The sequence below is a fragment of the Lepisosteus oculatus genome, unplaced genomic scaffold (assembly GCF_040954835.1).
Source record: "Lepisosteus oculatus isolate fLepOcu1 unplaced genomic scaffold, fLepOcu1.hap2 HAP2_SCAFFOLD_52, whole genome shotgun sequence".
NCBI lineage: Eukaryota > Metazoa > Chordata > Actinopteri > Semionotiformes > Lepisosteidae > Lepisosteus > Lepisosteus oculatus.
This window is the reverse complement of record NW_027168064.1, coordinates 860,292-881,412: the sequence shown is the minus strand read 5'-3', so window position 1 is coordinate 881,412 and position 21,121 is coordinate 860,292. Positions and strand designations below refer to the sequence as shown.

General features: G+C 47.6%; 9 non-coding genes and 2 pseudogenes across 9 annotated transcripts; 7 read left to right on the top strand and 4 right to left on the bottom strand.

Moving 5' to 3' along the window:
- Window positions 1–2,068: 2,068 nt before the first annotated feature.
- Window positions 2,069–2,150, bottom strand: trnas-cga (transfer RNA serine (anticodon CGA)). The gene has a single exon. It is a non-coding gene; the product is annotated as a tRNA-Ser (tRNA).
- A 2,432-nt stretch (window positions 2,151–4,582) lies between these two features.
- trnas-gcu (transfer RNA serine (anticodon GCU)) lies at window positions 4,583–4,664 on the bottom strand. Its single transcript has one exon. It is a non-coding gene; the product is annotated as a tRNA-Ser (tRNA).
- An 8,822-nt stretch (window positions 4,665–13,486) lies between these two features.
- On the top strand, window positions 13,487–13,603 carry LOC138230957 (U5 spliceosomal RNA). The gene has a single exon (XR_011186545.1). It is a non-coding gene; the product is annotated as a U5 spliceosomal RNA (small nuclear RNA).
- Window positions 13,604–13,994: 391 nt separating this feature from the next.
- Window positions 13,995–14,111, top strand: LOC138230926 (U5 spliceosomal RNA). The gene has a single exon (XR_011186514.1). It is a non-coding gene; the product is annotated as a U5 spliceosomal RNA (small nuclear RNA).
- A 391-nt stretch (window positions 14,112–14,502) lies between these two features.
- On the top strand, window positions 14,503–14,619 carry LOC138230966 (U5 spliceosomal RNA). Its single transcript, XR_011186554.1, has one exon. It is a non-coding gene; the product is annotated as a U5 spliceosomal RNA (small nuclear RNA).
- Window positions 14,620–15,010: 391 nt separating this feature from the next.
- Window positions 15,011–15,121, top strand: LOC138230981 (U5 spliceosomal RNA; annotated as a pseudogene).
- A 393-nt stretch (window positions 15,122–15,514) lies between these two features.
- LOC138230960 (U5 spliceosomal RNA) lies at window positions 15,515–15,631 on the top strand. Its single transcript, XR_011186548.1, has one exon. It is a non-coding gene; the product is annotated as a U5 spliceosomal RNA (small nuclear RNA).
- A 391-nt stretch (window positions 15,632–16,022) lies between these two features.
- Window positions 16,023–16,133, top strand: LOC138230980 (U5 spliceosomal RNA; annotated as a pseudogene).
- Window positions 16,134–16,526: 393 nt separating this feature from the next.
- Window positions 16,527–16,641, top strand: LOC138230958 (U5 spliceosomal RNA). The gene has a single exon (XR_011186546.1). It is a non-coding gene; the product is annotated as a U5 spliceosomal RNA (small nuclear RNA).
- Window positions 16,642–17,400: 759 nt separating this feature from the next.
- LOC138230865 (U4 spliceosomal RNA) lies at window positions 17,401–17,542 on the bottom strand. Its single transcript, XR_011186459.1, has one exon. It is a non-coding gene; the product is annotated as a U4 spliceosomal RNA (small nuclear RNA).
- Window positions 17,543–17,772: 230 nt separating this feature from the next.
- Window positions 17,773–17,889, bottom strand: LOC138230944 (U5 spliceosomal RNA). Its single transcript, XR_011186532.1, has one exon. It is a non-coding gene; the product is annotated as a U5 spliceosomal RNA (small nuclear RNA).
- Window positions 17,890–21,121: the final 3,232 nt, after the last annotated feature.

The following is a 21,121-nucleotide window of genomic DNA, read 5'->3' as shown; positions in this document are numbered from 1 at the left end:
AAGACACATGTATGCAGTACGTACACCATGCATTGAGCAATAGGGATTAAAGACACCACAGCTAAGGTTAGAAGTCATTCTGACTATATTCTAAAATATTGGACTCATATTCTTATGATGGCAGACATGATGCTGCGTTTAAAACCGGGGTTAATGGACATTATATGACTGTCAATTCTGTTTTGTTTTGGAGACTCTTGGCTGCCTATATGGTACACTGCAGCGTGAAGGAATTATTTTCCAAAACTGTGTCAGCTCAAAAGTTGTAAGAGAACCTCTCCAGCTGCTTTAACTCTCTTCATTTTTGTCATTTAATTGTCTGTCGGCACTATGTGGCAGCGTTGCATGACAACCCCTCTCACCACGGAAAGGAACCTAACAGCTTTGGTAAGAGAGGAGAAAAGGACCTGGCCAGTAAGGGGCACGAACCCGTGACTTTGGCGTTATTAGCACCATGCTCTAACCAACTGAGCTAACCGGCCTCACGACAGTGGCTCTCTCTGTGCTGCAAAAAATCGAACTCAGGGAATTTCTTTTGCCCTCCTTTGAATAGAAAGCCGTGTAATTCAGTGTACGGGCTTTCTCATGCAGTTTCATGGTTCTTGTAACCCAAATCCTACACTGGCCTGAAGTGCCCCCCATTTCACAGAATTTTTCAGCTGATTTAAAATGTACCTAAAGGAGAAGCATTATTGAAGACGATCAATTACCAAGAGCTTTTGTCAAAGGTTTTGGTGGTCATTTTTAATGACCACAGAGCGCTGTGACCTCGGTTTTACATCTCATCCAAAAGACAGCACCCTTTTACAACACAGCGTCTCCGTCACTATGCTGGGGCATTGGGACCCGCACAGACCTCAGGGTGAGCGCCCCACCGCCGGCACCATTAACACCGCTTCCAGCTGGAAGCTTTGTTTTTCCCTGTAGCTCACCCTCATCCGGGTACTGACCTGGCTCACACCTGCTTTGCTTCAGTGGGTTTTCAGTTGCGAGTTGCAAGGGGATGCAAGTGATGGAGCAGCTCGCTGCAAAAGCCACTGCATTGGCCGGGAATCAAAGCCGAGCCTCCCGCGTGGCAGGCGAGAATTCTACCACTGAACCACCAACGCTCAGAACCCGGGCCTTCAAAAAAGACGCTTTTTTGGTGCTCTGTGCAAAAAGCGTCGACATCTGCTTCCAGCTGTAAAATGCCATTCGCGGACGCTGAAGAACTTATTTGCAAGGGAGCGGGTACAAGCAATTTGGCATTTTAAAACCACCAGGAACACCGAACAGGCGCGCTTCTTTGCTTGCGCCGAAACACAACGACAGGAGGTGGACAACGTAGTCGGCAGGATTCGAACCTCTTTCTGTCTATTATATACTAAATGTTCTCTTGTCTGTCTCTTGTTTGTATAGAACTGAATGTCCCTGACAATGTACTGTTAGTTTTAATTGAAGAACGGCATTTGTGTTCAAATATATCAGACAAGTTTACGTAACTGCTCATGCGACACTCAGTTGTAATTAGTCAAGAAATAAAGTCGAACAACAGCTGCGGGTTTGATTCTGAACGTATCAGATTGCAGCACCTTTTACTTCCATTGACAAATGATAGAGATTCGAAGAGAGATCCTTCAGACCAGCAAGCAAACCCACGGCTATTTCGGTTTTCTATCTAGGCAACGTTGGTGTCTGCAATAGCATACATGAAAGCCTGATGCAATTTCTGTGGCTAAATTTGTTGCACGTCATGCACAGTAAGAGTGTTTCTAACACCAAATAAAAAGTCAACAATTAGCGATCACGCCTTCTCCTCAGTTAACCCACTGAAACCCTTGCTGTTAACAGTTCTTTAATGCATGCTTTACGAGCACCTACATATTGTGTCGGTTCTTTCAGTTTTATTCATTAGGTTTTCAAAGGCATAAGTAGAACACCAGAGGTGCGAACGCAAGATGTGTGGTTATCTGAAGAACTCATTTCCATGGCAGCGGGGCCAAGCTATTTAGTGTTTTTATAGTACCAGGGAAGGAGAAGCGGCACTTCACCTTTGCCGCGCAGGCACAAGGAGACGTGCGGCAGACGTCGTAGTCGGCAAGATTTGAACCTGCATGGGGAGTCCCCAACGGATTTCGAGTCCATCGCCTTAACCACTCGGCCACGACTACAGCGAGTTCACCATCGCCGCATTCCTCCTTTAATCTAACACGGAGTGCGACGTGGCTGCGGAAACCTTTTCAAAGTCGCTCTCCGTTAAAAAAAAATAATACCTTTGACAAAATACGTGCCGGCAGACAGACACGCCTCAGAGGGTTTAAGGCTGGCTTCATGTCGGAATGATAAAGTCTCCCCGTCCGGACATGAAAATGCCACTTTGTTACACACAAAAAAAGAATCAACAACAGAGAAATGCCCACAAGCATTTGAAAAGCCGCACCACGTCGCACTTGAAATAGCTCTTACATTAGTGGTAGACGCAGGAATCGCATTTTTATTTACGCTCTTACCAACGCGATGGAAAGCAAAACAAAGCAAAGCAGAGCAAAACAAAACGAACAAACGAAAACCCTGCACATAACGCCGTTACGTGCCCAAGTGGTATTGTACGTCATCCTAGCACTGCACCCCGGGGCGTACGGTACATGGGAACGAGCACACGCCATGAATCGTCTCGAATCACTCCCTACAGCTGTAAGGCGCCTTGAAGCGTGCACCCCCAACATTCTTCTTTGCGCATCTGTGATAGGTAAACTCTTGAGCAAACTCTGAACCAGCTCTAAGGAAACTAATCCGATTAGACGTAACTTTGACTCATCTTTTTACGCTCAGTGCTGGATTGCTCAAACTCCAGCTAGGGTTAGGGTTAGCATTACCACGCTACTTAGACACTTTGTTTACGCTCAGTGCTGGATTTTGGGAACTTCAGGACGAGTGGGAATTTTCTCCTATCTGTCCATTCTGTTTTGTTTTGGAGACTCTTGGCTGCCTATGTTGTACAGTGCAGCGTGAAGGAAACATTTTCCAAAACTGTGTCAGCTCAAGAGTTGTAAGAAAACCTCTCCAGCTGCTACAACTCTCTTCATTTTTGTCATTTAATGTGACACTCGATGTATAACTGGAGCCTCACATATGCAAATGGTGCGGCTCCAGTTCGACACCCAGTTCGACACCACTTTACAGTATATGACAAAAGCATGGCAAACTGTGCCGGACCAGCAGATAACTTCCGCTTATTTTGACCATATTAAACATTGGAAATCTTCCCACTTGCATTTGTGACACTTGATTTTGGCTCCACCTAAGAAACTCTTAAATCTTCTAACACTTTTCTCTTCTCCCGCAACACTTGTCTGTCGGCACTATGTGGAAGCGTTGCATGACAACCCATCTCACCACGGAAAGGAACCTAACAGCTTTGGTAAGAGAGTAGAATTACCTGAAGAACTGCTTTCCATGGAAGCAGGACCAAGCGATGTAGCATTTTTATAGTACCAGGAAAGGAGAAGCGGCACTTCGCCTTTGCCACACAGGCACAAGGCGACGTGCAGCAGACGCCGTAGTCAGCAGGATTCGAACCTGAGCGGGGAGTCCTCAATGGATTTCAAGTCCATCGCCTTAACTACTCGGCCACAACTACAGTGAGCTCGCCGCCGCCGCATTCCTCCTCCGGAGTGCGAGGTGTCTGCGGAAACCTTTTTAAAGTCGCTCTCCGTTAAAAAAAAAATACCTTTCACAAGATACATGCCGGCAGACAGACACGCCTCAGAGGGTTTAAGGCTGGCTTCACGTTCAAATGATAAAGTCTCACCGTCCGGATGTCAAAATGCAACTTTGGCAGACAGAAAAAAAACATCAACAAACCACAAATGTGGACAAGGATTTTACAAGCTGCACCACACTGCACTTTCAAAAGCATTTACATTCGTGTTAGACGCAGGAATTGTCCTTGTTTTGCGCGCTTACGAACGCCATACAAATAAAACAGGTCTACGGGTCTGAAACCTGCTCCACGGAAAACAGTTCTGTTGCGCTTTTGATCAAAGGGAGATTCTCTGTTCTTACTTTTTCATGACATAACACCCAAAGGGGCTTCTTTGGAGCTGGATTCCAACCAGCATCCTAAAGTTTCTTGGTCGTATCCTTTACAGTCCTCTGTTCGGTCGACATGGAACAGAAGGGGGCAGCTTTCCTCACACATACAGTGCAGTTCTGCATCAGACCTCTAACTCGTTTCCTTAGCTTGGATTTAAGCCACGAAGCAGGCTTCTACTGTATAAACGTCTAGAGGAATCACAAACTATTTGAGAGGCCATCATCCCAGGGGGAACTGACAAAGTCTATCCCTAAACACCTAGCGCAGTCTCTCGAGAGACTGTCAAAAATCGCTTTCTCCGTTTGTGCTGCAAGTAAGTGAAAATGCGGTCTCAACCCAGAGCCACTTGGCAGCAGCGGCACGTAAATACTGTTACTGCCACTGCTCGATACCGACGTTAGCCTACTATACCATGTTCAGCCACCGCTAGAAAATGTACAGCTCTAGTACTGGAGCAAACAGAAGGAGGGCCAACATCTAACAGGCACACGTGTCAGACATAGAGAGCGCCGAGGATGGGATTCGAACCCATGCGTGCAGAGCACAATGGATTAGCAGTCCATCGCCTTAACCACTCGGCCACCTCGTCAATGAAACTGGGCTGTCCAGACACGGGTTGGCACGCTCCAGATGATCTTTTTCTTTTTTTTCCCTCGTACTCGAGGGTCCTTTTCCTGTTCCACATGCGATTTCAACATTTTCCTTGGGAGATGTCAAGCCAGCAAGCCACTGCTGTGGTTCAGTGGCCAGTGTGGAGTTCAGTGGCCCTGTTGTACACAGAAAGCACATTGAGCTCCTTGGACATGAAAAGTTCCAGATAAAAGCCATTTGTCATCCTTTCTCTTGGTGTCGATGTTGCTATTGTATGTAAAGGTGGCAACTTGCTCAGCGAGCAGGCGGAGCACACACCGAATGCAGATGTGTCTGAGTGGTGTGTCCAAGTGGCTGCAAAAAAACAGTACTCCCGGGGCGCCGTGGCTTAGTTGGTTAAAGCGCCTGTCTAGTAAACAAGAAATCCTGGGTCCGAATCCCAGCGGTGCCTTTTTTTGTGCTGTGTTCTCGAACAGAACTGGTCATTATGGACAACCGCATACGCCTAGACTTAATTAAATGCAAGTATTCATTTCTTGTCTTGAACGACTTGTTTTTCTTAAAATGGATGCAACTTGCAAAACATGAAATACAAACCTCGCTAATCAGCGCTCGCGGCTGGCAAAAAAAAAAGAAGTCAGCAATGTTTTTTTTCTTTAACCTTAACCCTGCTAATGGAGAAGAGTTAAACGACCGAGTCTATGCAGCTTAAACGGTGCTCACGTCGGGTTCTTAGCTGAAAGGGTGATAAATCCCGCTCACCCCAGTCCTTAATCTTTTAAAAGGATACAAAATTGAACCTAGTCGCCACATCACATACATCCTGTTCAACGATAAAAAGGTGACATCTATCCTCGATCCAGAGTAAATCCCACGTTGAGGGCATATTTTTTTCCACTTTACCATGAGTCGGGCTCGGCTGCACAGAGGCGAGAGCAGAGCAATGAGGTCACGGGGACAGGAGAGCCACACGCTGGCGGTTTAAACACGCGGAAGAAAACTGAGGGATCCACAGTATGTGGACCCTCCGTGCGCCATCAGTCCGCACTCCGGACTCTGAATCCTGCCATCCGAGTTAAGATCTCGGCGGAACCTGAGGCGCAGTTCTTTCTTAAAACGTAATCTGGTGAGCATTTCTAGAATCGTACTTGTATAGATGCAGCCTTTAATGTGTTGCTAGGTTAAAATTGATGACTTCTTGAACTTCAGTAGGCAACTGCCCTCTTGATTTTGGATTTAATTTCTTTATTACAGGGGCGCTTTTATGAAGACCGAGTCATGTTCAGGTACTTTGCTTGATGGAGGAAGCATATTTCGGACTCTGTGATCTGCTCACCTGGAAAGGTCTGCTGTACTACTACAAGAGAGAAGTAGAGTCTGGAAGAATGGACAATTTTATGATGCTTTGGAAGATAATGTTTTTTTTTTTCTTTGAAATTGAAATGAATCAGAATATCAGTGCAAAAGACAAACTCTTGGTTTGGTTTAAAGAGATATGGTTTTAAAACAGACAAAATGTAGAAAACAGGTGTTTCTCACTTTTGGAAGAGAATGGACCGGGGGTAATATTTTACAAGTTATATAATAGTAAAATATTATATAATAGGGGTAATAGTCGCGAGGGGCTTCAGCTTTTTCGTGCTTAATATGGTGCGCTGTGGCCACGGCAGATATGGGATCTATAAAAGCCAAAAATTCTCCGATCATTGCCTGACACAGCTCCTCAAAGCTATTACAGACCTCAGGTCCTTGTCTAGACATCCACTCGTGGACCGCTCGGCTGGTAGTTTTCCTTACTAACATAGCCTTTTCCTGTTCGGACGCTTCGGGCATAAACTGCAAAGTATATCTCAGCTCATCAATGTAGGTCTCCACATTATTCCCTGACACTGTCGGGTCAAACCTTTCTACATCTTTGGCTAACTGCCTCAGGGAGTGGAGGTTAATTTTTACAGTTTCTCCGTGGGCAGGGAGACGGCCGTGATCAGGAGCAGGGGGTCTATGCCTGAATTGAATCGCCCTTGCGTCTCGCGCAGGACTCGGCGATCTCCCCCATGCCGATCCGACCACAGACCCTGGCCGGGAGAAACCTCCTGGGTGAGCGCTCCGGGCTGCTAGGTGGGCTGGCATGTAAGTGGGATCTAGCCTGTTTTGCTTCCAGTACGGCAGCATCTAACTCCTTTTGCCTTTCCTGGCTGAGCTCATTTAAACTCTCAATTTCTTTTTCTTTTTCTTTCAAGCTCGCTTCTAGGTCTCTCCTAGCTACCTCAGCCGCAGTTTCTCTAGCAGACAGGTCATCTAATTTACCTAAAACTTCCCTGAGTCTGTCTTCACTTTCCTCACTTTTCACTCTCTTTTCTCTGATTATATCCAACAACTCAACTCGCTCCGCCTTATATCTTTCTAGCTTTCCCTGAAGCGTTTGAAACTTTGTCAGCTCGGACAAAGACAGTTCCAGCTGTTTAGCTAGATTTAAGGCGAAACTAGATAGGACCTGAACTGCGTTCACAGACCCTCCTGTGTTAAGCTGGTTCGCTACCTTAGCTACTAAATCTACTTGCAGCTTCTCAATATCATCAAAGTTCAACTTTTCGATACCGCTCCAGTAACCAGGATTGTCGTCGCTAGAAATAGTACTTATAAGCGACTCCACTTCAGACATTTTAGCAGCCATTGTCATTACGTCAGAGAAACTTTAAGAGTATTACTTTTTTTCCTTTTACCAAAATACAGTATGGAATCTAAACACCCGAGCAGATGGATTTCCAATCAGCACACGTTACACTAAACGCTAGAAAACAGGGGGATTTCTTTACGCAGTTATCAGCACACCCGGTATTCGCGTATAAAAGCCACGGTGCTGTGCTGAACTTGAACTCACAGCAACATCAGTTATTCTGTGCGATTGAGTCTCATTTCATTCTAAACTCGCCCACCCAGGGACGCCATTAAATGTAGTGGTTTGATGGGTTTACTGAGACACTTATTAATTGTAGCAGTAATCACGAGGTTGTTCGTTGGGGCTTTTAGAAAATCAATCGCCAGAACAACTAACAACGCACACACACGGGTTCAATACACGAGATACATTTATTAATATAAATTGTGCACCAAACATATACTAGTCTGCCTGGATACGAGCGGCAGACCTTACTGTGAGGGTTATCAATATACAAGATATATAATCTCGAAGAGATGCAAACACAAAGAGATACACAACAGAGAATATATGTCAATATATATCGTTCGGTTACCAAATCGCTAATCAGTGTTATTACCCATTGTTACTCTAAACTCGGAAGTAAATACATTACTCATGAATTAAATTGATAACAACTTGTGTTGAGGTACAATTGAATTCTCGAGACGCAATGTAGAACATGGGGTTAACTTATCCACTGTGTATGGATTTGGAATTTCCCGGCACGAACACCAAACCAGCTGACAAGCTCTGTTGCAGCCTCTGTTCCAGCGGTTGTCCAATGGGCGTTGTGTCGGCGTCCTCTGGCTACCAGCCAACCAGTCAAGGTGCAGCTCGGAGTAGGACGGGCGGAGGAATCTGACTGCGGCGCGCAGGGCAGTCGTTGCTCCGAGGGGATCTACCAGCAGTCCGGCTGGCTAGTAGAAAGTCTCTATGCACAGAGTGTGACCGCGAGTCCTCACAAGTCACTCTTTTGCCTGGGAAGAAACTGGTTCGTTCCCGGTCCAGCGCTGCTTCTGAATAAGCTATTCAGGTTGTCGACGAGGGTCCAACTGTAGGCTGCCGTTGATCAAACGGAGCATTCACGTTAGTAGAATTCTGAGTACGTACGGGATGCTTGGCCTCGCGCTTAGAACAAAGTCCAAGTCCCTATGCAGACAACAGCAGTTGTCACGTGATTGTCTCTGAGGATGCGCGAAAATGGCCAAGGAGAGCCCCGATCTGAGCTTGCGCTCCCTTTTTGACCAAGACACAGATGTGTGCTGATTGGTTGAGAGTTTGGCGGGCATTGGAGACCCACGTGGTATTACCACGCCCTGCCAGTCCCTGATTGGTTGGTCAAGGTGAGATATAAGTCACTTACTCTTGACACTTAAGAATGCAGTCCAGATGTCCATTCAGCACTCCCTAGACAGATAGGCGCCAATGGATGACCATTGATCATGATAGCCAGGCTTAGCTAAGTGCATCCCTGTCTGGGAGCTGTTCCCTATCAAAAGAAAACAACTTAAATCAGTCTGCATGAATACTTTCTCTGTGGCTGCACCACAGAGATGGGGGGTGAGATGGGGCTTCATTTAGGACAGCATACCAACGCTTAATTCTGTCTTATTAACAAGCATTGCCGCTACACTTGTATCCCAACTTTTGCAACTCGCAACTGAAAACCCACTGAAGCTAAGCAGGTGTGAGCCAGGTCAGTACCAGGATGAGGGTGAGCTACAGGGAAAAACAAAGCTTCCAGCTGGAAGTGGTGTTAATGGGCGCTCACTCTGAGGTCTGTACGGGTCCCAATGTCCCAATATAGTGACGGAGAAGCTGTGTTGGAAAAAGGGCGCTGTCTTTTGGATGAGATGTAAAACCGAGGTCATAGTGCTCTGTGGTCATTAAAAATGACCACCAAAACCTTTGACAAAAGCTCTTGGTAATTGATGGTCTTCAATAATGCTTCTCCTTTAGGTACATTTTAAATCAGCTGAAAAATGCTGTGAAATGGGGGGGCACTTCAGGCCAGTGTAGGATTTGGGTTACAACTGCACGAGAAAGCCCGTACACTGAATTACACGGCTTTCTATTCAAAGGACAAAAGAAATTCCCTGAGCTTGATTTTTTGCAGCACAGAGAGGACCACTGTTGTGAGGTCGGTTAGCTCAGTTGGTTAGATGGTGGTGCTAGTAACGCCAAGGTTGCGGGTTTGAGCCGCGTACGGGCCAGGTCCTTTTCTCCTCTCTTACCAAAGCTGTTAGGTTCCTTTCCGTGGTGAGATGGGTTGTCATGCAACGCTGCCACATAGCGCCGACAGACAAGAGTGTTGCGGGAGAAGAGAAATGTGTTTGAAGATTTAAGAGTGTCTTAGGTGCAGCCAAAATCAAGTGTCACAAATGCAAGTGGTTGGATTTCCATTGTTTAATGTGGTAAAAATAAGCGGAAGTAATCTGCCGGTCCGGCACAGTCTGCCATGCTTTTGTCATTTACTGTAAAGTGGTATTGAACTGGGTGTCGAACTGGAGCCTCACCATTTGCATATGTGAGGCTCCAGTTATACATCGAGTGTCACATTAAATGACAAAAATGAAGAGAGTTAAAGCAGCTGGAGAGGTTTTCTTACAACTTTTGAGCTGACAGTTTTGGAAAATGTTTCCTTCACGCTGCACTGTACAACATAGGCAGCCAAGAGTCTCCAAAACAAAACAGAATTGACAGATAGGAGAAAATTCCCACTCGTCCTGAAGTTCCCAAAATCAAGCACTGAGCGTAAACAAAGTGTCTAAGTAGCGTGGGAATGCTAACCCTAACCCTAGCGTAAAAAGATGAGTCAAAGTAACGTCTAATCGGATTAGTTTCCTTAGAGCTGGTTCAGAGTTTGCTGAAGAGTTTACCCAGTGGGCACTGATTCGTCGAATATACGTATATTCACGGCGAAAATACGGCTATACGTATATATACGTCGCCTCGACGTATAATCAAAGTCGAATTGCAACCGTAAAATCGACGACATTAATAAACGCATATATAACGTCGAAAACACATCTAACACAGTGCCTGAGGCTTTTTACTGTATGTATCGTGTGTGCCGCAACTAGGAGTATACGGCACTCTGCACAGTGTACGAAGTAAATTATTTTCGCAGTAATTAATTTACACGTGTATAATAAATATAGTAAATATAATAAATTAATTACTGCGAAAATTACTTCGTACACTGTGCAGAGTGCCGTATACTCCTAGGTAAGTTAGGTACATCTTTTTGCCCAAAACTGAAGGGGCGACATTCCTCCCTCCCCCCGTGATGCCAGGCCTGTCCCCATCCTATTCCATAATGTCATTATACTGTATATAATACCATACAACAGTGACCGATCCTTACTAACTGCATGCGTTAAAATTGCACATCAGCTCATAGCAGGGGGCACATAGCCGCGATGTATTATCAATGTTAAATTTCAACCATAATATCGACAACATTAATAAACGCATACGTTGAGAAAATATCGAACCCAGCATATTTTCCGGTTATATACCACAATGCATTGCTAGTATTCGTTGGTCACCATTTTGGACACGTTTTTCAAACGTAGAAGTATATCCGCAAATATCTCAGCAATCCTCTTTTGACGAGTAAGTATGAACAATAATAATACTATCTGAATACATACAGATCTTTCTTAATATTATTTTGATTAAAATAGTAAGTGAATAAGCAAAAAATGGCACATAAAAATAGTGGAGCTTTTTAAACGTCTGTACTTACTGCGCCCCATAAGAAATCGTTTGTCCCCGTTCAAAAGAGGTTGTGCGATGTCCTGCAGCGTTCGCAAAGCAAACCTTTGACAGTTTGAAAAGAGGAATTTATTCTGCTTCCTGTGCGTGCAGTAGTTACAAAGTTGAACGTCTTTACACGATCTGCTGCAGTTTTCAGTGGGCGGGCGTTGTCAAATGGCTTGGAAAAACGCACTGTGTTTCGGCTCGGCAAACATCGTGAGCAGTGTCCTGCATGTTTTCTGTGTATAGCTGTCTTTTAACGCATACAGAATTCATTCGAAATGGGGAATGGTGTGAATGGGGAAGATGACACTAAATCGTTTTGCCGTTTCTCTATTCTTATTCTATGTTGTACTTTCAAACTTTGGGTACTCTTTAATTAGGACAGACTTTATTGCTCAACTTCTATGATGCAAGCCAAATTTTATACATTTATTTCAGCTTTGAGCTTAGTAAACCGTTCATTTTTTAGATTATACTAAAGAAGATATTAATCATCATTAATTTGGGAAGTAATATTATATAATTTTCTCCTAGCTGCGGTGCTGAAGTCCCGCCCTAAATCAGCAGAAAAAGAAATAAAGGAGCACGCAATGTGTTACTTGAAGAATGCATATGCAAGGCAGGGGGCCAGGAGATCTGGACACTGAAAATACTAGGTTTTTGGTTCTAACTGTTAGGACAATTACACAGGGTTTGCAAATAGTGGACAAAAATCGTCTTAACTTCCATTGTAATATTTTTTTTCTTGGAAATATAGAAGTTGTACATTTTAAAATGTATATTTGAATCAAAATGTGGTTTTGAGTTAGTGTGTTAATGTAATTAGTTTGTGTTTGCCGTTACTATACTGTATATTGCCATATTACCAGAATTTGTAGCTGAAGTTTAAGACTAGTTGTGTTTTTTATGATTATTGCCCATATGTTGATTGTTGATTGATTGTATACAATGTATAATTTGAAATACATATTTTTCAGGTGTGAATGTGTATTTTCAGAATAAATTTCTAAACCAAATCATTGGGTTGATTTACTAGTTTCTACACCTGTAAAACCTAACTTTGATGTATAATAGACCTCTACCCATATACGTATAATAGACCTCTAAAGTTATCCGTATAATAGACCTCTAACCATATACATATAAAAGACCTCTAAAGTTATCCGTATAATAGACCTCTACCCATATACGTATAATAGACCTCTAAAGTTATCCGTATAATAGACCTCCAACCATATACGTAGAATAGTCCTCTAAAGTTATCCGGAACTCCTACCATATATGTATAATAGTCCTCTAAATTTATCCGTATAATAGAACTCCAACCATTTACGTATAATGAACATCTAATCATAGACGTATAATTGACGTATAACAATAGACGTATATTAGAATTTCATTCTAGACGAATTGCAGACCACATTTAGACGTCTAAGGTATGCGTTTAATAGACGTATATTATACGTCTTTTGCCCACTGGGTTACGTCTCAACAGAAACGCTCTTTAGCTCTTTTAGTGTTATGCAGAGAACAGCGTCTGTCGAGATCACTTTTGAGTCAGCGCGAAACGCCGTGTGCTGTCAGTTTGATTTCATATTGCTCGGCGTCCCGGCTTTTGTCTGTCAAACGTTAGGTTGCGCTTCTTCATGCTGCATCGTCGGCATGAGTGGAGCTTTTTTAACGTCTGTACTTACTGCGCCCCATAAGAAATCGTTTGTCCCCGTTCAAAAGAGATTTTGCGATGTCCTGCAGCGTTCGCAAAGCAAACCTTTGACAGTTTGAAAAGAGGAATTTATTCTGCTTCCTGTGCGTGCAGTAGTTACAAAGTTGAACGTCTTTACACGATCTGCTGCAGTTTTCAGTGGGCGGGCTTTGTCAGATGGCTTGGAAAAACGCACTGTGTTTCGGCTCGGGAAACATCATGAGCAGTGTCCTGCATGTTTTCTGTGTATAGCTGTCTTTTGACGCATACAGAATTCATTCGAAATCATTGATTTCTCCAATTATCAAGGGTCCCTTAAAGGATGAGTCAAAGTAACGTCTAATCGGATTAGTTTCCTTAGAGCTGGTTCAGAGTTTGCTCAAGAGTTTACCTTTCACAGATGTGCAAAGAAGAATGTTGGGGGTGCACGCTTCAAGGTGCCTTACAGTGCGTTGTTTCCGACACAGTGTGGCCGGGTGTTTTCCGAGTTATCGCACGGATTGGGCACGCCCACAAGCCGAGAGCCGCAGGCGATGAGCCCGGGGCTGAACGGGCCCCACTGGCTAGTTTGTAAGGCCAGGTGCATTGCCAACCACGACCGGCAGCGCAGAGGCTTTGAAGGCGGTCTGGGCTCCTGCAGCTGTGCAGCCACGCACTCTGGTTTCTCTTCATCTCGTACAAATCTTTCGCCTTTTATTAAAGATTTCCGTGGAGAGGAGCATGAATAAGTTTCATGCAATTTTTGTGCTTCCCTGCCTTCGGGTGGGGCGCAGCCTGGCTGGTCAAAGACAGAAAACAAAAACGTTCGCAATCACTCTTGTTATGGCAATTGTGGCCGTCTGCTCCGCGAGTCCTCGGTCTCCGGCTGTCTGATTGGCGCTCTTTTCTTTGGGGGGCGGGAAGTGTCCGGCCGCAGGGGATCTTGGGACCTCGCTTTGCATAGCGGCTTCCCAGAGTGCGTCGTTTCCGGCACAGTGTGGCTGGGTGTTTTCCGACTTATCGCACGGATTGGGCACGGCCGCAAGCTGAGAGCCGCAGGCGATGAGCCCGGAGCTGAACGGGCCCCACTGGCTCGTTTGTAAGGCCAGGTGTATTGCCAACCATGACCGGCAGCGCAGAGGCTTTGAAGGCGGCCTGGGCTCCTGCAGCTGTGCAGCCACGCACTCTGGTTTCTCTTCATCTCGTACAAGTCTTTTGCCTTTTACTAAAGATTTCCGTGGAGAGGAGCATGAATGAGTTCCATGCAATTTTTGTGCTTCCCTGCCTTCGGGTGGGGCGCAGCCTGGCTGGTCAAAGAGAGAAAACAATAACGCTCGCAATCGGTCTTGTTATGGCGATTGTGGCAGTCTGCTCCGCGAGTCCTCGGTCTCCGGCCGTCTGATTGGCGCTCTTTTCTTTGGGGGGTGGGAAGTGTCCGGCCGCAGGGGATCTTGGGACCTCGCTTTGCATAGCGGCTTCCCAGAGTGCGTCGTTTCCGGCACAGTGTGGCCGGGTGTTTTCCGAGTTATCGCACGGATTGGGCACGCTCGCAAGCCATGAGCCGCAGGCGATGAGCCCGGAGCTGAACGGGCCCCACTGGCTCGTTTGTAAGGCCAGGTGCATTGCAAACCACGACCGGCAGCGCAGAGGCTTTGAAGGCGGACTGGGCTCCTGCAGCTGTGCAGCCACGCACTCTGGTTTCTCTTCATTTCGTACAAATCTTTCGCCTTTTACTAAAGATTCCCGCGGAGAGAAGCATGAATGAGTTCCATGCAATATTTGTGCTTCTCTGCTTTCGGGTGGGGCGCAGCTGGGCTGGTCAAAGAGAGAAAACAAAAACGCTCGCAATCGGTCTTGTTATGGCGATTGTGGCCGTCTGCTCCGCGAGTCCTCGGTCTCCGGCCGTCTGATTGGCGCTCTTTTCTTTGGGGGGCGGGAAGTGTCCGGCCGCAGGGGATCTTGGGACCTCGCTTTGCATAGCGGCTTCCCAGAGTGCGTCGTTTCCGGCACAGTGTGGCCGGGTGTTTTCCGACTTATCGCACGGATTGGGCACGCTCGCAAGCCGTGAGCCGCAGGCGATGAGCCCGGAGCTGAACGGGCCCCACTGGCTCGTTTGTAAGGCCAGGTGTATTGCCAACCACGACCGGCAGGGCAGAGGCCTTGAAGGCGGCCTGGGCTCCTGCAGCTGTGCAGCCACGCACTCTGGTTTCTCTTCATCTCGTACAAATCTTTATTTACTAAAAATTTCCATGGAGAGGAGTACGAATGAGTTCCCTGCAGTTTTTGTGCTTCCCTGCTTTCGGGTGGCGGGCAGCTGGGCTGGTCAAAGAGAGAAAACAAGCACGTTCGCAATCGCTCTTGTAATGGTGATTGTGGCCGTCTGCTCCGCGAGTCCTCGGTCTCCGGCCGTCTGATTGGCGCTCTTTTCTTTGGGGGGCGGGAAGTGTCCGGCCGCAGGGGATCTTGGGACCTCGCTTTTCATAGCGGCTTCCCAGAGTGCGTCGTTTCCGGCACAGTGTGGCTGGGTGTTTTCCGACTTATCGCACGGATTGGGCACGGCCGCAAGCTGAGAGCCGCAGGCGATGAGCCCGGAGCTGAACGGGCCCCACTGGCTAGTTTGTAAGGCCAGGTGCATTGCCAACCATGACCGGCAGCGCAGAGGCTTTGAAGGCGGCCTGGGCTCCTGCAGCTGTGCAGCCGCGCACTCTGGTTTCTCTTCATCTCATACGAATCTTTCGCCTTTTACTAAAGATTTCCGTGGAGAGGCGCATGAATGAGTTCCATGCAATTTTTGTGCTTCTCTGCCTTCGGGTGGGGCGCAGCTGGGTTGGTCAAAGAGAGAAAACAAGCACGTTCGCAATCGCTCTTGTAATGGTGATTGTGGCCGTCTGCTCCGCGAGTCCTTGGTCTCCGGCCGTCTGATTGGCGCTCTTTTCTTTGGTGGGCGGCAAGTGTCCGGCCGCAGGGGATCTTGGGACCTCGCTTTGCATAGCGGCTTCCCAGAGTGCGTCGTTTCCGGCACAGTGTGGCCGGGTGTTTTCCGAGTTATCGCACGGATTGGGCACGCTCGCAAGCCGTGAGCCGCAGGCGATGAGGCCGGAGCTGAACGGGCCCCACTGGCTCGTTTGTAAGGCCAGGTGTATTGCCAACCACGACCGGCAGGGCAGAGGCCTTGAAGGCGGCCTGGGCTCCTGCAGCTGTGCAGCCACGCACTCTGGTTTCTCTTCATCTCGTACAAATCTTTATTTACTAAAAATTTCCATGGAGAGGAGTACGAATGAGTTCCCTGCAGTTTTTGTGCTTCCCTGCTTTCGGGTGGCGGGCAGCTGGGCTGGTCAAAGAGAGAAAACAAGCACGTTCGCAATCGCTCTTGTAATGGTGATTGTGGCCGTCTGCTCCGCGAGTCCTCGGTCTCCGGCCGTCTGATTGGCGCTCTTTTCTTTGGGGGGCGGGAAGTGTCCGGCCGCAGGGGATCTTGGGACCTCGCTTTTCATAGCGGCTTCCCAGAGTGCGTCGTTTCCGGCACAGTGTGGCTGGGTGTTTTCCGACTTATCGCACGGATTGGGCACGGCCGCAAGCTGAGAGCCGCAGGCGATGAGCCCGGAGCTGAACGGGCCCCACTGGCTAGTTTGTAAGGCCAGGTGCATTGCCAACCATGACCGGCAGCGCAGAGGCTTTGAAGGCGGCCTGGGCTCCTGCAGCTGTGCAGCCACGCACTCTGGTTTCTCTTCATCTCGTATAACTCTTTCGCCTTTTACTAAAGATTTCCGTGGAGAGGAGCATGAATGAGTTCCCTGCAATTTTTGTGATTTCCTGCTTTCGGGTCGCGGGCAGCTGGGCTGGTCAAAGAGAGAAAACAAGCACGTTCGCAATCGCTCTTGTAATGGTGATTGTGGCCGTCTGCTCCGCGAGTCCTCGATCTCCGGCCCTCTGATTGGCGCTCTTTTCTTTGGGGGGCGGGAAGTGTCCGGCCGCAGGGGAGCTTGGGACCTCGCTTTGCATAGCGGCTTCCCAGAGTGCGTCGTTTCCGGCACAGTGTGGCCGGGTGTTTTCCGAGTTATCGCACGGATTGGGCACGCTCGCAAGCCGTGAGCCGCAGGCGATGAGCCCCGAGCTGAACGGGCCCCACTGGCTCGTTTGTAAGATCTGCGGCAGATCGTATAAAGACGTTCAACTTTGTAACTACTGCACGCACAGGAAGCAGAATAAATTCCTCTTTCAAACTGTCAAAGGTTTGCTTTGCGAACGCTGCAGGACATCGCACAATCTGTTTTGAACGGGGACAAACGATTTCTTATGAGGCGCAGTAAATACAGACGTTTAAAAAGCTCCACTCATGCCGACGATGCAGCATGAAGAAGGGCAACCTAACGTTTGACAGACAAAAGCCGGGCGCCGCTACGAGCAATATGAAATCAAACTGACAGCACACGGCGTTTCGCGCTGACTCAAAAGTGATCTCGACAGACGCTGTTCTCTGCATAACGCTGAAAGAGCTAAAGAGTGTTTCTGTTGAGACGTAACAAGCTTGTTTCTTTCTACCATGATGTTACCATGACAAAATCTGTCTTTAAACACCTTGCTCAGTCTCTGACGAGACTGTCAAGAATTGCTTTCGCCGATTGTATTGCAAACCGGCGGAAGCGGGGTATTGGGAAAAGTTTTCAACTAGCAATAATCGCGCATCGGCTAAACCTCACAGGCTACGATACTGCCACTGCGCAAAGCTGACGGTTGCCAGGCAACCGCGTGGATCCTATGGAAATCGTTATCAATCGTCTCATGGCATGTCGTTGCTGTAACGCTTCATATTTGCGGCCGGACACTTCCCGCCCCCCAAAGAAAAGAGCACCAATCAGACAGGCGGAGACCGAGGACTCGCAGAGCAGACGGCCACAGTCGCAGTAATAAGAGTGATTGTGAGCGGTTTTGTTTTCTCTCTTTGACCAGCCCAGCTGCGCCCCACCCGAAGGCAGGAAAGCACAAAAATTGTATGGAACTCATTCATGCTCCTCTTCATGGAAATCTTTAGTAAAAGGCAAAAGATTTGTACGAGATGAAGAGAAACCAGAGTGCGTGGCTGGACAGCTGCAGGAGCCCAGGCTGCCTTCAAGGCCTCTGCCCTGCCGGTCGTGGTTGGCAATGCACCTGGCCTTACAAACGAGCCAGTGGGGCCCGTTCAGCTCCGGGCTCATCGCCTGCGGCTCTCGGCTTACCTGGCAGGGGAGATACCTTGATCAGCCTGTAGTTGGAGTAGTTGGATTGTTTTCTTGTTTTGTGGAAGCAGTGTTTGTTTTGCAGTTTGAGATGGCAACCTTTGGATCCCGCAAGAATGCTGTACGTTTTGAGCTTTTGGATGACCTGTTCATGGATCGTATGCAGTTCAGCAGAAAAGTGTTACAGAAGGAACTTGGCTTTGAACCTCGGCACTTGGATTTCATCTTTGCTCTCCCAGGTCAGAAAGCATTTGAGGTTGTATTTGGTACCTATCCTCTGTTTGAACAATGCGTGGATGTGTTTGAGGCAAAAAGAGGGAAAGTTCCTGCACTTGAGAAGATCAACTTGCAGCCTCTGACACAGAGAGAGAGGAAAACGGTGCATGTTGTTATGTTCTCGGAACTGGCAAAGACGGAGGACATTCACACCTGGCTTAACCAGTACTGCACCGTCCACCATGGAACTGAGGTTAGAGATGTTGACGGTATAAAAACAGGAGCAAGGAAATTCGAGGTTCGCTTACTACCGGACAATGTAAATGGAGGCTTAAGGCACCTGCCCTCTACAATCCGGCTGGGCGCCTGCAATGGCTATGTTTTTTATGTGGGACAACCAAAGGTGTGTCGGCGCTGTGGTGCTGTGGGACACCTGGCATCTTCCTGCACTGTGAAATGCTGCAAGACCTGTGGCAAACAGGGACATTTAGCCTCTGACTGTTCAATGCTGCCAAAGTGCAATTTATGTGGCTCGGAAGGACACGTTTTTAAGAACTGCCCTCACGCCTACGCCAATAAACTCAAAATGAGAAAGGATGAGGCAGTGCTTGTTTCAGCCAAACCGGCCCGAAAAGCCAAAGCAAACAACAAGTCAAACAAAGAACCCTTGTTGGACAAAGAGTCTCAGCCTCCAGCCAGGATCAGTCCTGCTGTGGCTCCGGGGCCGGTGGAAGAGAAATCCACTACGCTCCCACAACCGCAGACTGCACCAGACAAGCACGAGGGATTGAAAACCCCCGAGAACAGCGAGGACCCCTCCCCCACTCCTGCTCCTCAGAACGAGGGCCAGTGTGGGGCCCCCCGGTGGAGCGGGTCCAGCGACGATACCCAGGATTCAGCGGAGCTGCTTTTCTCAGACTCTGCAAGTGCTACAGATGCCCTCCTCTCCTCCATCCAGTCCATCACGGAGGATCTGCAACAGCTGGTGGGTGAGGGGGAAGAGGAGACTGGTGCATCGGCTGCACCCCTTTCCCCTCAGTGCTCCCAGGAGCTGGACTTGAGGAAAAGGAAAAATGACTCTGTTTTCTCCCCGGGCGAGGAGGAAGGAGAGAATGGCGATGGGGACAGCTGGAACCCCTCCACCCCTCCCTCTACCCCCTTCCTTGAAATGGACTCCGTGAATGCTTTTACTGCTGCCACCCTGATGAAGGCTCATTCAGAGGATGGCTGGCAGGAAATTGGTAAGAAGAAAAAGAAAAAGAAGAAGGTAACAGGTGAGACCGAAGAGAAATGTGTTTTGTAAAGACTGGTTCCACTTTCTTATGTAATATGGCTCTAAACATAATTTCTCTTAACACCAGAGGTATCAATGACGGAGTTAAATGTCAGTGTGTCTTTGATTACCTCCAGCAGAGAGAGGGAGATGTGTTGATGTTGCAGGAGTGTGCTTTAGCCTATCAAGAGAGGTATAAAAGCTTTGAAGATAGGTGGGATAAAGGGCCTTCTGTTTGGTCAGGGGACAATAACAACAGAGCCTCTGGCGTGGCCATTCTTTTCAAAGGATGGGCTTTCAAATTGAAAAGTATTCAGAGGGTCATAGATGGCAGGTTGCTGTGTGTGGATGTGGAATGGGGGACCGTTAACCTGCGGCTAATCAATGTGTATTGTCCTACTGACGTGGGAGGAAGGGTGGAGCTACTCAAGGCACTCTCTCCCCTATTGTTAAGTAGCACAGACGTGATAGTGGGAGGGGATTTTAATTGTATCTTAGAGCACAGAGACAGGCAGTCTAGCTCTCCGATAAAATTGGATTCCAGCTCACTGGCCCTGCAAAACTTAGTTCAAGACTTTAAACTCTCAGACACATATAGATGTATATATCCCACAACAGCAGGATATGCATGGTCAGGGAGGAATAGCAGCTCCAGAATTGACTATTGCTTTGTCTCAGAGAGAGTGAAAGTTGTTGGGGTCACTCTTCAGCCTGTCTTCTTCTCAGATCATCAGGCTTTAGGGTGTAGAGTGGAACTCCAGGGCGGGACTGTCTTTGGCCCAGGCCTCTGGAAACTCAACACAAAGCTGCTAGAGAACGAGGGGGTAGTATCCCGCTACAAGGAGAAACTATCACAGTGGCTGTCCTTGCAGTGTCTGTACGGGTCAGTAGGAGAGTGGTGGGAGGAGGTGAAGATGAGGACAAAGACCTTTTTCATGGCTGAGGGAAGGAAGGCTGCTGCCAGACGGAGAGGAGTGCTAGCCAGGAAACAGAGGCAGCTGCAGCGTCTCTACACGATGCTGCACAGTGGCTTCGATGTGCTCGAGGACATCCGGAGCATAGCCGAAGAAAGTAGTCGAGGAGTGCTGTTAAGAGGCAGAGTGCAGTTCTTGGAAGAAAATGAGAAGTGTACTCGCTTCTTTTTCAGGAAAGTGGTAGGCTCCAAGTCTGTCATGGAAAGTGTAGTTGATGAGGAGGGACGAGAGAGAACAGAGCCGAGTGCTATCCTCTCCTGCACCAAGGCCTTCTACTCAAGACTGTACAGCTCTACAGAGGTAAAGGATGAAGAAATTCATTTTTTTACCTCAAAGCTAGAAAACGTTTTGAGTGAAGAAGATAGGGAAGTACTTGAGAGGGATTTGACAGTAGAAGAGCTGAGACAGGCTATGGAGAGCTTACAGAAGGGGAAAACTCCAGGTGCTGACGGGCTCCCTAAAGAATTTTATTGCACCTTTTGGGATCTGCTTCAGGATCCGCTACTGGTCCTATTCGAGGAAAGCTATAAGACAGAATTGCTGCCTGACTCCTTAAGAGAAGGCACTATCTCTCTCTTGTTTAAGAAAGGAGCAAAAAATGACATAAAGAACTGGAGACCCCTCAGCCT